The sequence below is a fragment of the Peromyscus eremicus genome, chromosome 17, assembly GCF_949786415.1.
Source record: "Peromyscus eremicus chromosome 17, PerEre_H2_v1, whole genome shotgun sequence".
In the NCBI taxonomy this organism is placed as follows: domain Eukaryota; kingdom Metazoa; phylum Chordata; class Mammalia; order Rodentia; family Cricetidae; genus Peromyscus; species Peromyscus eremicus.
The window spans coordinates 33,020,061-33,037,179 of NC_081433.1; positions in this window are offsets into that span (position 1 = coordinate 33,020,061).

The window sequence follows — 17,119 nt, forward strand, 5'->3', positions numbered from 1 at the left end:
AATATGTAAATATTTTTAATAGTCCCTAGATATTTTAGAGTTAAGTTCTTATATTTTATGCTGAAGAACTACCCTTATGATTTCTTAAAAGTTATTCATATTAGCCACTAATTCTTCTTATATGACTAAATCCCTTGTATCTGTACTCTTAAGATAGAAAGTATGGAAACATCCCCAAGCAATAAAGAACTCATCTTTTAATATCACTCAATAGTAGTGTCATATGAATAAATGATTTTGTCATTATCATTGGCCTTTGGTCATTTTCTGTTTTCTAAAATCATTCTTTGTATTAATTTCACCCATGTTTGTTTTTAGATTCTACAGACTGAAATTACCTGAGTTCTTATCTTCATGCTGCCCTCCCAGGTAGAATCTAATTATGTAGCTTTTTAAAATATTAATTTATTATTTTTGTATACATGGTTATTTTGTCTGCATGTAAGTCTGTACACCATGTAGTTCCAGTATCCACAGATGCCATTAGAGGGCATCAGGTCCCCAGGGGGTCATGACACAGAAGGTGGTGCTGTCCTGTAGCTGTTGGGAATTGAATCCTGTCATCTAGAAGAACAGCCAGAGCTCTTAACCACAGAACCAGTCTCCAGCTCCCCAAATAGGCTCCTTTTGATAAAGACACTTACTCTGCAATATTACTGCAAATAATTTTTTATTATCATCCTTGTGCTAGTGAATGTGTGTTCCTGTGTGTGATTGCAAGTGTGTGTATACTACAGCAAATGTGTGGAAGTCAAAAGATAACCTCAAGTCTTAGTCCTTGTCTCCTACCTTGTTGGAGACAGGATCTTTTGTTGTGGGCTGCTTGCATCAGGGGAGCTGGATTGTGAGATTTTCGATCTACCTCGGTCTCTCTCTGCCTTTCATCTTGTCTTTGAGCCAATGGAGTGATAGATGCCAACTGCTCTACCTATCTTTAAATGAGTTCTCAGGATTTGATCTCATGTATTTTTGCTTGGGCATCAAGTATTTATTACTCAAAACAACTTCTCCCCAGCCCCTGAAATTCATTTTTAAGGACCAGAAAAGAATCTCCTATTTTACTGACTCCAATTTTGTTAGTGGCTAAAACTAACTCTTGGGCAGTGAAACAAAACAAACAAACAAACAAAAAACAAAAAACAACAACAACAAAAATATCCAGTAACCAGACCATATTACAAATGTCAAGGAACAGAAAGAGATGGTTGTTTGTCTCTATGATTTCTCACCTTAAATTTTGCTCATGTATTTGAGGAGTTTATTTTTAGCTTTGGTTATTCTCTGAAGCATTATATTTGATATGGATGCTCAGATTCATCTAGTTCATCTCACAAATGCAACCACTTTTAATGGGCTTTCTTATGAAAAACTCTACAACTTATCTATGCTTCAACCACACTTGGGTTTCTGTGCCTAAATAATGTCTCAGTGCCATGAAATCTTATTTAAATTCAATAATTGTAGCATGATGCCCAAACAAAACTGGTCAGAAATATCAAATTCCCATTTTATTAAATGATTGGCTCTTTCTTCTGATGTCAGTTTCCATATAACCTTTGTATAGGACTCTGGACTTAGTCACTGTTGCCCCACACTTACTGGAATAAAATCATTTAAAGGAGTATATTTTAGATCTAAGAAGGAAAAGACAAGATATTATCAAATATAATTGACAAAATAAGGCCATTCATTATTATCAATTAATTTAGAAATCTCTTTAGCATAACAGAAGACATTTACTTCCCTTTTTACTATTATTTTTATATCTAATTTTACTTACTTCTTATTTGATTACATTGAGGCATTGTGTTGCTTTATCCAAGTAGAAAGCACATGAAAATAAATTCACACACATTTTTGGAAGAAATATAATGGTTGACAAACTCACATGCAATGCTTTTGATATAATCCAGTTATCTTTTTTATCCCCTAACTTGTCACAAAATTGACATTTCATATTTTTATTGTACTATTTCTCTTACTAAAGCAAAAAGGAAGTTTCATTTAAAAAGAAGTCAGTTGCTTTGTAAAAAAATGCCTTTTGGCAGTAAAGTTTTCTTTATATTATGAAAGACATGCACTGATACAGGAGAAAATTCCTGTATGTTTCCTCTTTCAAGACTGCAGCAATTTAAAGAATCTTTGTTGTACACTTCAGGCTAAATTTTCTGTAAGCATGTCCCTATTAAGATACATGGCACTGCTGTTCTCTTAAAAGGATTCCAGAGGAACAACTGTAAATCATACAGCTCATTTTCCAATGTTGCAAATCTGCATAGAAACAACAATGAACAGTACATTGGAAACAATTCTAAAATTCTGGAGAATAAAATCAGTTTGGAGCACGTGCGATAATAAGATAATACAAACCTGAGATTGGTGAGGAGATTTTTGCCTGGGATCCATATGTGACAGGCTTTTTTATTTGTCACATGACTAAGAATTTTCTCTCAAATCAGAACCAAAATAAATAAAACTTCAGCATGCTCCACATTAAAATGTAGCACAGACAAATGAAGGCAAACACAGATGACTTTAACTTGGTTAAATAAGAAACTCTTCATTTCTGTACAAGGAAAATGATATTTACATTTCTTACTCCTCCACATAAATTCCTACAATGGTATAATTGTCAGTGTCTACTTCTTTATTTTATTTTTTGAGAATTTCATGTGTGTGTACTGTGTTTTGTAGCTAGAGTTTTTCTGGTCCTGCCTGGCCCACAGTCAGGACAAATCTCTCTCACCTGCCAGTCCCACAGCTGCTCAGACCCAACCAAGTAAACATACAGAGACTTATATTGCTTACAAACTGTATGGCTGTGGCAGGCTTCTTACTAACTGTTCTTTTTCTTAAATCAACCCATTTCTATTAATCTATAAGTTGCCACGTGGCTTGTGGCTTACCGATATCTTAACATCTTCTCATGGTGGTGGCTGGCAGCTCTCTCTGACTCAGCCTTCCACTTCCCAGAATTCGCCTCTCTCCTTGTCCTGCCTATACTTCCTGCCTTGCTACTGGCCAATCAGTGTTTTATTTATTAACCAATCAGAGCAACACATTTAACATACAGAACATCCCACAGCAGTGTTTAAATCAATCCCCCCACTCTCTCTCTCCAACTCCTGTTTCACACACACACACACACACACACACACACACACACACACACACACCCTACTGAGTCAATGTAATATTGTTTATATGTACATGTGTTTAGGTCTGACTACCTGGGAACCTATCAATTTCTATTTATAAAGTTCAACACTAATAAAAAGCTAAAATTGTCCTATATTAAAACCGAAAATATTCCATTATTTTTCAGATAAGCCAGATAACTAAAGACATTTAGTCATCTCTGTCAATTTTCCAAGTAAAATTCCTTAAGGCTGTACAAAGGGAAAAGAAGAAGCTTGTAGGAACATAAGCAAATGATGAATCTTTAATATTAAAGCAGATGCCTCATGTCAAGTGTGATATTCTTTTCAATCTAGAATAAATTCAAACTAATCACAAAAGAGTAATCCATATAGAATAGTTTGCAATCAGTTAAAAACATATCTACATTTAAATTTTCCAAAGTTGCATTCGGGGTTTACTACATAGAAACTTTGTTGATGTTTAGAACAGTGTGGTAGTTCAGGGCTGAGTCAATCCATATACAGCTTTACAATCTTGCTAGAATTTTAGTTTATTTGATACATAGTTGTCTAAAATGTATTTTTCTTATACTCCCAGAACCTATGACTTTGTAATATATGTTTACAAGTTATAACACAAGCTTAGTAAATTAACAAAAATTCTGAAAATACCTGGCATCAGAAGACCATGAGGTTCAGGGTACAGCTTTTATTCATAGTCTTTACAAAACTAGCACTAGAAAATTGAAAGGTTTCAAAAGAAAATGAATGAGAAGTTCTACATTTTTAAAAAATCCAAATAAGCAAAACAAGTCTACCTGGAATGACCAATATTTCTTTTCTTTATTTTTCTGTTAATATCTTTTCATGACTCTTATACAATAACCACAAAGATTTTTCATCAGACTTTTTAACTGCATATATAGACAGATAATTGAATAAACAAATGTATTCTAAAATAAAAATAGAAATTGAACAAAGGTGGCACTCCCTAGGATTTTAGTAACCTCATTGTATTGTGAGTCCAAAAGCAATGTGAAGACTAATCATTTCATACATATTTTTCATTTACTAAAATTCTAGTCTAGAAATTTTTTGCTGTTTTAAAGACCATTATAAATTAGAGTCTTCAGGGAATCAGAACCATGGTCTAAGCACTGGGGAATCTCAGACACTAGTGAGTGCCTTGCTTTATTCTGGGTCCAGTTTGGGTTTGAGTTTTCTTTATGGTTTTCCATCTGTGACCACATCATTGTCCCCAGTCAATGCTCTACTTTTCATAGCATCATTTCTGGAAATAGTGTAAAGTGATTTATTTATTTATTTATTTTATCCATGGACAAAATGTTTACGGAAAGTGAGGATTTTTCTCTATGATAATTTTCCTGGCCAGACAGAGTCTAACAATAAACATTTGTTTTACTCCTGATCCCCAGAACAGAATGATGTCCTGCCAAAATTGTGGTTGTGAAAAGCATTTCCTCAGAAAGGGGTTGGGATGTAATCTTGGATTTGACTGTCTAGTCTGTAACATGCATCAGAATCATAAACCATATGCTGTGTTCCTTTGTCCTGCCTCATCTTGCCCCTATCTAATAAAAACACAAACTTTCAAGCAACGTAAACAATAAAAGATTTCATTACACAAGTCCAAACAATAAAACTGCTAGACTTAATTATTTTTCAGACCTTATATAACTATTAACACATATACTACAATAAAGGACAAAATAATGGAAGGCTGGAGAGAGAGAGCACAGCGATTAAGAGAACTCACTGCTCTCACACAAGACCCAAGTTCAGTTCTTAGCACCCTTAGTCCAGCTACCAGAACTAGCTTAAAATCAATCTCCAGGGAATTCAACACCTTCTATGGACTCCTGGGGCACCTGTATTTAAAGATGCACATACCTGCCTGCCCTACATCATTAAAATAATTTTCAAAAATTTAAAAAGAAGCAAAATGATAAATTTTCTATCCATCATCTTAATTACTCAGCCACAAAAATACATATTTTCTAACCAAAGTATTTGTAGGAGAAAGTCTTTTGTTTTTTTGGTAGGTTATAGAAATGCTTAAATGGTAGCATCTTTCAAAACTTGGGAGTTTGTGAGAAACATAGATGAAGATTAGTTACATCTTCTTTTCATTGGAAACCTTTGAATAACTATAGTGGACTAGATTGCATTCTTATCATTATTTGTAGCCATTGTGGACCATGATTATGTTTTGAATCTGGAAAGCCTCCAAAGTCTCATGTTGTCAGTACCCATTTTAGTTTGATGCCACTATCTTGGGAAGTCTTGGATCCTCGATGATCTGGGTGAAAGAAGTAGGTCTTTATAAATGGGTCTTAGACATTTACAGCTAGCATCCACTGAATCAATTTGTGGTCTTTCTTCCTGCTTCACTCACATATGTCATGAACTCTCTGCCAGGTCTTCCCTACCCTACCATGATAAACTGAAACCTTCTGAAATCCTGAGTCAGATAAATACAGATAAATACCCACCCCCACTTATGATGCTTCTGGTACAAAGACATGGGAGTAACTGAAATACTCATTATTTATGTTCTGAGTGGTCTATGATAGGAGTTTGGAGTATATGGGAAGTCAAACACTTAGATATAATCATAGAATAATGGGATGAGACTGTTTGCACATCTGCTTTAAAAATTTCTACTTTTATCTTTGTTTTCTTAATGGCTTAAATATTTGCTGCCTCATGAAGAATCATTTAATTTTTGACTAATTCTCACTACATTAATATTATTTTATATGACCAAGTTCCTTTAATAATGAAACATCTTTTCTTTGGTCCAATTATTACCTTGAATTATATAAAACTCTTCCAAACATCAACCTTCTAGACATTAGAAAGAGGCTACTAGATCTTCTTCCTATGTTTACTGATCTTCATGCTCAGAAATAGCTATAATTTCCACTCTGTCTCAAAGAAATATCTCACCCTTGAAGCTAGTCAGCCTTTCTGAGTGTGGTTCTTGGCATTTGACTGAGTGCATTACTTAGGTTTGCATCCCAGAATTCAACAGACTACAAAATTTATAACGAATAAAACTATAAACTCTGTAATTCCTATAATTGGAATTTGATTCTCTTACTGAGTTTTTCATCTTGTGTAATCCAGGAGATCATAATAACAATAGTTCATGCTTAGTGTCCTGTTATTCTGGATTAGAAAACAGTAAGAGAAGATTTGTACTTTAATACTATTTCTCACTTGGGGAAATTCTCCTTTTCCGATAGAGTTTATGATATGATTCTCAAAATGGAAGTCTGCTTGGGTGGGCTTTAAACAGTGTACTAAATTATTAAATGCTATTCCTTCAGACAAGTTTAAGAGTAAACATTTTCAGTTACATGAGGTTTACTCTACCTTCATGTGCACTTTAAACCTCTACATGTAATGAGAGTCCAGAGATGACAGAAATTATAAAATACTTATTTTTTCCTTGCTATATTGCTATTCAGAATTCATGATTTACACAATATAGAGGCTCTGGCAAATGGAACATTTATAAAGCAGGCAGGCTGGAATATTTCTAAAAATAAAACATCTTATTAATTTTGAGAATTTCAGACATGCACACAATATATTTTAATCATAGTCTCTTTTCACATTTCACCCCAACTTCTTCCAGATACACCTCCACCCTCACCTCCCAACCTTAAAAACAACTGTTTTTCATCAAAAAAAAAAAAATCTTGGTATTGAAGGAACAATTTTCTCAGCTTGTATGTTAAAGTAAGTTTCAGTCATGTGGGTATAAAGTTATGCCAACAAAGGATCTCATTAATTGGATGACTACCTGTTCAGTAGTTTAGATTAACAGGAGGACTGCATGTAAATTATGAAAAAAGAGGAGATTAAAAATTCTGTGTACGTGCATATATACATGTGTTTATGTATGCACATTTATATGAATACATATATATGCACATATATATATATAATGTGTATGTATGTATGCATGTGTAAGTGCATGTACGTATGTTAGAGCACATTTTTTGAGTTTCATTATTAATCAGCCATCTAACCTTTTGTTGTTGTTGTTTTGTTTTGAGAAATGTCTGTCACTAGCCTGGAAGTTACCAAATAGGCTAGGCTTGCTGGCCAGAAATCTCCAGGGATCTTCCTGCGCTGGGGTCACAAGCACATGTCACACATGCTGCCATGTCAGGCTTTTGTTTTATGTTGATTTAGAGATCCCGCTCAGACCGGCATGATTACAAAGGAAACTTTACACTGATGAGCTATCGCTACAGACCTGAGATCATTTTCAAAACAGAAATATCTGTTTGTTTGTTTGTTTCCTTCTCCTGACAGAGAACGAACTTAAACAAAGCCTCATTGTGGAAACAACAAGCGAGAACAGCACAGTGTCAAGTTCTCCGAAATTCTCCACAAACCTAAATTCAACAAGAACACTAGCAGAACTGTTGAAACCTTTCCATTTCTGAAGGTTGAACAAAGACCACAGCAAAGGAGGAACCTAGTGACTCAGAAAATGGCTGCTGTCCAGGTAGAGCAGTGAACTGCTTTGTGGATTTAACAGGCTCTCGTCCTGTTTGCTTGATTCAGCTCAGCGGAGGCTTATAAACCCAAAGTCCATAATCACATGAAAACCAGAAATCTGGCAAACACCAAAGGGACAAATCAGGGTTGGCGCTCCTTCAATGCCACGGTCTCAGATAGCAGCTGTTATTTTGTGTGTTTGGATCCCTGAAGACTACCCTGGCAGAACTGCTTTTACTTGACTTGCCTTTGAACCACTCAGGGTGAAGCAATCTCTTCGTCGAGAATATTTGTCAAGAGTAAAATGGCAATTGTTCAATACTGGAACTATTTATAGCATTGGATAAATGGTATGTGTGTGTGCATGTGTGTTGTGTGCTTGTGTATTGTGTGTGTGTGTGTGTGTGTGTGGTTACATGTGTAGATTCAAATAGTTTGGGAAATTAAAAACAAACTTGTAGGGCATTGACATTTGTAAAGAATGTTAAGAAGTCTTAGAATGCTCCTGGAATACCTAGATGTGTGTCAGATTCTAGATATATTCAGGGTTTGGTACATGCACACAAAACCCTAGAGAAGGCTCCAATCTCATCCTTTGCTGAACTTCATTTGCATAAGCAAGAAGTATAAGGTAAGTAAGAGCTTTATATGCCCTCCCTAAGTGTTGAAGGAGCATCTCAATATGTGCCGAGTGTCAGTAAAAGTCAATGGGTAAATACAAAATTTGTACATATTTAGTTTTGCTCATACAATGTTTCATCTCCTCTCTGACATTAAGACAAAAAGCAGTACTTTTAAAACCAACCCATTTGCAAACGTTTTGATCTACAATGGTGTCCTACCTGCAACATGTGTTAGTGCAGTGGGGGCACAAAGCTTTTGAAAGTAACCAACTAATATCTGATTGAATTTAAGGCCCACTCTGTGAGAAGGAACTGATACCTGACATTGGTTGGGTGACTAAGAACCTGAGACTAGATAGGCCAGGGACCTAGGGGAAAACCAAATACTACTGTTCCACAAAAGGAATGTCACAATAAAATTACTCTTAATGAGATTCTGCTGTACTCACATATTAGTGCCTTGCTCAGCCAGCATCAGAGAAACTTCCTCCTGTAGCAGATGGGACCCAATACAAAGACCCACAGCCAGACCTTATGCAGAAAGTGAGAGACCTTGGAACACTCAGCCCTAAAGGGGATGTCTCCAACAAATTCCTCCCCTCAGAGCTCAAGAAACCTGGTGGAAGTGTAGGAGGACAGAGAATAAAAGCCAGAGGGAATGGAGGACTCCAAGGAAATAAGGCCCTCGAGATCAACTTTATCAAAAACATAGATGAGCTCACAGAGACTGAGACAACATGCACAGGGCCTGCATGGGTCTACACCAGATGAATGGCAGGCCCCACGCCCACAGTAGATGGCCAACAGGAAATGAACTCACCAACTTCTTTGGAAGTTCCTTGTCTCATAATATGTCCAAGCTTTCTTTTTTTTTTCATTTAAATTTAAAATTTAAATTTTATTCTTACTTCTATTTATTTATTTACCATCTGGTTTTCAGTATATATTGTCACTTCCAGTTTGGTGTTTTTATGGAGTTCCTGATGGTGCTATCCAGTGTGTCCCTGTGACTACATCTGTTTCCTGTACCTTTTTCATGGGTCTTCTTCCTTCTCTTTTTAGTTTTGTTTCGTCCTATTCTGATTTTTTGGTTTTATCTTATATTTTATTCTACTATTCTCTCTTAGATGCCTGTTTTCTAACAAGAGACAGAAAAGGAATGGATCTGTGTGGGAGGAGGGAGGGGAGGAACTGACAGGGGGAGATGGAGAGGAAGCCACAATACAAATATATTGTATGAAAAATGTATTTTATACAAAAGAAAAAAATATAAAATAGGAAAAAAATCCACTATGATTGAAAGCAACTTGAGTAGGAAAAGGTTTATCTGGATTGTACCTCATGTCAAAGGCAATCATCCCGGGAGTCCAGGGCAGATGTTTAAGTCAGGAATGGAGAGGCAAGAACTAAAGCGTAGTCCTTGGAAGAATGCTTCTTGCTCTCCATGGGTTGCTCAAGTTGCTTTCTTCTCAGGGATGGTGCTGGGCCGTAATGGGCTAGGCCCTTCCACATCAATCATTCATTTAGAAAATTCCCCCACAGATCTGACAGAGGCAATCTCTCTAAGTTCCCTCTTCTCAGGTGGCTTTAACCAGCATCATGTGTTTGTGTAAATATCTTAGAATCTGTGATGATGTTTAAACATCCCTGTGTACAAAGAAAGAAAGCAATGAGATACACACTTTACACTTTTAAAAGATGAATTTATAATAAGCATTTCCCAAGGCTTTTATCCATAATCTGACTATTTCTTATTATACAATTATGTGATTTGGTTTCCCCCAGGGAATAGGTTTTAGTAGTATAATGGAAATGTACATTACTATTACTTGTTAATGTCTATAACAGTAAGTTAAGGATGAAAAATGGCAAGATAAATGGAAATCAGTTAAATGAATCTTATGCATTATGATTTGTAGTGCTGAACTATTCTATGTATGAACAGAAATTGTTAAAAAGTTAGATGGTTTAATAATTGTGGTATTTAGATTTTTCTCACTGTTATATATTTAATGAGACATGTCCCCTGAAGGCTTATATATTGAATGTTTGATCTTTAACAAGTAAAACCAATCTTTGAAAAGTGATTATATAATGAGTTCTCTATCTTCAGTGGGTTTGTAGTTGCAAGGACATAGTGGTGGACATGTAGGAAGGTTTCTGGGAGACTAACACTTAATTCCCAATGGGTCCGATGACCTGGGACGGATGTGTGAAGTCAGCACAATGAAGAAACTGACCACCAGCTTCAAACAAGTGGCTCTGGTTTAACAAAAAAATTTCCTGAGCCATTTTTATTTATACAGTATCAATAGTTTGCAAGAACAGTTTTACAATCAGATTTGTTTCCTTAAGTTTATAATAATGGTTACAATAATTGCCAGTTTGTTCCTTTACCTCATTCCCCTTTCATCCCCCAACTTTCCCACCCGCAACCACTACCTACGTGATTCATAGCTCCAACATCAGGAACGTAAGCAGTGTTGCAAGCGACAAAGGATGTTTTTCTAACTAGGCACACCTACAGATAGAACAGTGTGCCCAGTTGGCAGCATTTACAGTTACTGCATCATGAGAAGTGAAAGAGTTTTGCCTCTAGTGATCAATGTTTACCTCTTGTCAAACTAAGTTCTCACTATTAACTCATCAGCCAAGGCTAAATCAATTCATTCTTCATTCTTTGCTACTCTGTCTCCCATGGGGGATATACTAGGTTTTCTCCTGTCATCCTGTAAACTACATGACTTAAAAGCTTATTATTAATAGTTGACATTGCTTATTTCTTGTTCTCAAGTCTTCTTCCTCTCAACTTCCTACAATATTGGCAAAGCTATTAGAAAGGAGGGCTTGTGGATTTCCATAATTCTACTTCATTCCCTGTCCCTAGACTCTTCCCATTAACTCTTGATTTCATCTATTTATTTACATTTCTCCTAGACTTTTGTGGTTAAAATCATTCTCCAGAATAGTTATGCAAATTTGTGATGTCATGAACTACAGTGACTCTTTTCAGACTAGTCACCAGGTACTTTGGAAAGGCAACATCTTGTTCTTAAGAATCCTGAATTCAGAGTCACACTTGAAACATCAAAGGCTTTAGGAGCTAAATTAGGTCCACTGCATATTTTTAATAAAATCCTCTCTGGCTCACCCAAAGGAGAGTCATCAGGGAGAAGTATTCCTAATGCAATAGCCATTTCATCCATAGCTCTAAGAAAATGAAACTGGAGGCAGCCAGCAATATGATCTGTAGAAGGAAAGCAAGGAGAGCAGGTAGCACATATGTTCCTGGGGTCATGTTCAGAATCATGCAGCCAACTATCCATCAGCCTTGCCAAAAATGGGCCAGATTCTCCATAGCTTTGCCAGAAGGAGAACTTATTTGTGCTATTCTTAGGCCTTGTCCCCCCGAAGAAGTCACATGGCTTCCAGCAAAAGGTGGAGTCTCATTTAAAAATGTGGGTCCTAGAGGGCATGCTATTTAAGGGTGTTATTTTGCCTCTAGCTTCAGTCTTCCTCTCTTGATTCCTGACTGCAATGTGGTGAGCTATTTTGCTCTTCCACACAGTTCTGTCAAGATAATTCTGTCTTGTCATAGTCCAGATATAACAAAATCAATCAACCATGGGCTGAAAAATTTGAAACTGTAATCCAAACTCAATCTCCCCCCAGACATTTCCTCTGATATTTTGTCAGAGCAACAAAACTCATAATCCGATCATCTTTATGTATGATGATGATACATTTATACCAACTCAAAATTATTCAAGGAGCGTATAATGGTTCTTTTCATACATGTTGCACTTAAAACTATTGATGTTTATTTTTTCATTCAAGTACTAGCCATACTATAAAAATAGGGAGAGTAAACACAAAACATCTACAGAGCCCTATGAGGTAAGCAGTACAAGTTCAAAACCAAACATATCAAATTACCTATAAAATGGGTTTGAATATAGACTAACAATAAAAGTTTGAGGAATAATAGGACATCTACAGAGAAATAAAAAGAAAAACTGTAATAACATTAGATGAAGAAGATTTTACTACAATAATTAAGAGTTATATTTTACAATTATGAAGACTGGAGTCATGAATAAACTCTACAATATTAAATATATATGCACCTGTAACAGAGCTTCAAAATATAAAGAAAAACTTGTTATATATGGAAGGGAAAATAATCAAACATGCATCTGTCATCAGAGAATTTTAGGATTTTTCCTAGAACAAAAGAAAATTAATCATGTTACATGAGACTCTCAATACACTATAAGTATACAAGAGCTATAAGCTGCCATAACACTTTCATTATAACAGGAGAATATGTATTATTTTTAAGTTCATATGCATCTTTCTCCAAGGTAGAGTGGGTGTTTTTAACTTTAAAAAAATCAAAGAATTTATACTATTTTGTTATTATTGAGTTAAACAGAAAATCAAAATGAAGTATCTGGAAACACTTGAAAATTGAAAATAAAACAAATGACTTTTCATAACCCATAGGTAAAAAATGTCACAAGGAAAGTGAGAAATATTTTGCATTAAATTAAGATACAGTGCAATATTACTAAATGGATGAGTATCAACCTGTAGTTATAAAACACTACTTCTAAACTGAGTTATTGACTGATTGGAAATCTCTCAGGAGGACTCAGATTGCCAGGGATTATGTGAAACATTGACCCTCTTACACATTGTGGTGGTTTGAAACCAAATGGCCCCCAATGGGAGTGGCACTATTAGGAGGTGTGATCTTTGTTGGAGTAGCTTTGGCCATGTTGGAGGAAGTAAGTCACTGTTGGGGTAGACTTTGAGGTCTCCTGTGCTCAATCTACACCCAGTGTCACAGTTCACTTCCTGCTGTCTGTGGATCAAGATGTAGAACTCTCAGCTTCTTCTCTAGTACCATGTCTGCCTGCATGCCACCATGTTTCCTACCATAGCGATAATGGACTAAACCTCTGAAATTGTAAGCCAGCCTCAATTAAATGTTTTCCTTTATAAAAGTTATCATGGTCTAACTTCACAGCAACTGAAACCCTAAAACATACATACTTCCTTATGTCATAATTAGTTTAGAGTTGTACACAAAATATGATTCTATAATAAATTGAGAGAAGAAAATCTTGCATGCTTGGGGATGTTGTATTCCCTTTCTTATATTGAAAACAAATATCTATTAATATTTTTCATGTTTAGCAATAAAAATGTAGCATGATAAAAACTAATAGTAAGTAGTATGAGAAATATACCTAAATCTTTTTTGTTTATAGTTCTTATCTGTGGTACATTTTGGATAATTTCTTCAATGGTATCTCTTAGTGCATTAATTGTCTTTTTAATTTTATATAATCTCATATTTAACTAAACTATATGGTTTATTTCAACTGGAATTTATCTTTTCTGTGGTAAAAATATTAAAAATGTCATTTTTCCCTTTTATGCTACCCCATATATTTTGTTTTGTTTCTTTGAAAAATATGTAAACACAGAAAACCACAATCAATAAAAATGCAAATTTGTGCACCTGAGGCTCTGGGAGGATTAAAGAAGAGGGGGAAAAAGATTGTAAATGCCAGAAGATCAAGGAGTTAGCTGTGAGATTGTGTTTCATGGTAATGTTAGGTACACAAATTGTCTTACCAACATGACTACCCAGACATGAGATGAAGAAGGACAACACTAATGGGCATGCCAAACTGGACTAGGAAAAGCCTATGAGGACTTAACCCTACACAAAGAACTATAGGCAACTAAAGAAAGTTGGGAGCAGAAGAGGTGGTCTTCCACAGGGAAGAGCAAACCAATCGGCTGTCCAGTGCCAAACATACATACAAGTAACATAGAAACTGATCCGGTTGTATTTAGAAATATGCATGCATGTACATATGCATATATATGCATGTAATAACAATGAGTGAAGAGGTCATAAACTTGAGAGAGAGTAGGAAAGGCTATATGGAAGGATTTTGAGGAAAGAAAAAGAAGGGAGAAATGTTGTAATTATATTATAATCTCAAAAATAACAAATATAAATAAAAAGAGAAGTATAAATAATAGTACCATGAAAATTTACCAGTATATTTTACATTTAAATAATCCTTGTCTCTCTGTATCTTTTTGCCTCTGTGTCTTTCTGCCTCTGTCTTCTCTTGTTCTGATACACACACACACACACACACACACACACACACACACACACACACACCACATTCTAACTTTGGTTTTTCCGTCTTAGAGGCTTTCAGAAACCATGAGATGCTGCCTGCTGACACATTACCAACTAACGCCAAAGAGCAGGTACAACATAACTGCACCAATCTTTCTCATGTTCTACAATTTAACCCTGTTATTTTTACCTAATATCCAGTTCATATTCATGTTACTATAATTGGCCTCAGATTATTCTTTTTACTTTTCTCAATAATTAAGATTTATTTAAAACATAGCAGATGCTAGTTTATCATTCTAGATCATATGACAATGCTTGATATAAGACTACAGTTAAAATATTTCAATGGTGAGCTATATTTTTCTCAGTGGAACAAAGGCTTAGTTTCCAAATTTTCTTAGTATATCCATTTGCTGGTACATAACTTTTTTCTGATCCATCTCACTAAGGGGGTATCTATATTGCAGGATGCATCTTATGTTCAGTTAGTAGAGAAGAAACCTGAGCTTCATTCATTCATAAATCCAAAAGATTCATGTTGTTCAGGAATAGACATCTGTGTACTAAAACTCCTCAAGGAATACTGAAGGTGATATTGGTGGGTAGAAATCCTCTCAGTAACTTTAAGCACAATACTCCATTATTGACCATGTGTAGAAGGAGGGATGACCTGAAGAAAAATTATCAGTGGAGAGTAGTAGACAGACTGGAAAGGGCCTGGGAGTTTAAGATGATTGAGTTTAGAGGTCAATAGCAGTGACATGTAAATGGAGTTATAGGATAACACAGAAATCATGTTACTCTTTTGATGTCATAACATCTCTATCTATCATGAATGTTGACTTGTATAAACCAGTGAAGGCAGATTGTCTGTAATCAATCCAGTTTGGTGAATAAGGATGTGAACAAAAACTGTTGAGGGAATGCAGACCCGGTATGTATGTAGATGATAACCTTAGGACACTTTAAATCTTTCATGCAGTAATGATATAACCTAGTTACATATAGTTGGCATTCTGAATAAGTTTTGTTCTTACCAGCTGCTGGGCCAGCACCACCCTCTATGGGATTACGACTGTTTGATATGAAACCCTGCAGTGTTACTTAGAGGAAAACCTCATTTTATAATTGCTCATGTCTGACGTGAACATGAAATCCATTTGTCTTCCATCCTATGCATCACCCTGAATAGCCAGTCTAACAGAACATGAGCAACATGGTCTATTTCTCACTTATTCATGGTAACATCTCTCAGACAATATTTTCTGGAGTAGGGTAGATGCCTTAAAAATTAGATGCATATGGTCAGTTGGTATTCATTTTCTGAAATAGTGTCCCCATTGAAAAAAATACTTTGGGTCTGGGAACAAATCCATGCAATTAATTTTTTCTGAGATATCACTCCAAAAAAACTCACTTGTAGGATTTGTGTATTCCTTTAAACAAACAGGTGTTTCTAGGATAAATTTTTTCATTGCTAGGGAAGTAGATCTCACATTTTGTTCCTCTAGAATCTCAAAAGCCACCTTGCCATTTTGTGTCTTATTCTAGTGATCTAACTAATAGAAGAAGAAACTAACTACTATCTTAGAAACACTAACAAAACTCTGAACACCATGACAAATAAGTATTGATAGAAGAGCAGGTCTGACATACAACGATATCTGGGCTGTTTCTGGGAACTCCCATTGTGACAAAGCTAAAGCAAACCAGAATTTTGTGACATTAGGGATGAAGGTCGGTGTCATCAAACCAGGTCAGGTTAGAGCCACTGCAGAGCTTGCTAGTGGGAACACAGGTATCAGGGGAAAAGAGACTGAACATCAGCCACTTAAGATCTGAGAGCCTTTGAGTCAGAGACACTTTTGTACTTAGAGCCTCCTGATTTTGGAGGACCTGTAGAATCTGGAGCTGATTATCCTCTTGAATATTCCCTGAGAGACTGTAATGGATTCCCATGTACTACAGTGAAGTAAGAGGCCAATTGTGTTTAGGCATATTTTACTCCCTCTTCCTACCTACACTTACCCTGAAGTTTTGTCATAACTTTGCTTTAACAACCCTTCAAATACTTTCAGAGTTACAGTGCCTCATCTATACCACACATCTTTCTATCTATTGCCAGAATGTGGGACTATCATAGGATTCTTTAAGACATTCTGGTTCATATACAAATCATAGAGGTTAAGAAATAATAACCTGCCGGGCGGTGGTGGCACACGCCTTTAATCCCAGCACTTGGGAGGCAGAGCCAGGTGGATCTCTGTGAGTTCGAGGCCAGCCTGGGCTACCAAGTGAGTCCCAGGAAAGGCGCAAAGCTACACAGAGAAACCCTGTCTCGAAAAAAAAGAAATAATAACCTTTGTAGAAACCCTTTTCTAGTGGAAACAAAGTATTGAGTAAATGATTCCATTCTTCTGTGTCCCAGGCACAATAATTTAATGCATGTTGCATGTTGCATTAGAGATTACTCACAGGACATGTGAGTGGGTAGAATTATTCACCTTAAAACACATTCTTGTCCTGCCTTTCTTCCTTAAACTGTTAAAACTTCCTACTCTACTGGTACATATGAATAAGTTGAACATGAACTTTGAGATCTTACTCCAATAAACACTTAGCCAGACAGAAAGTTTGCTCTA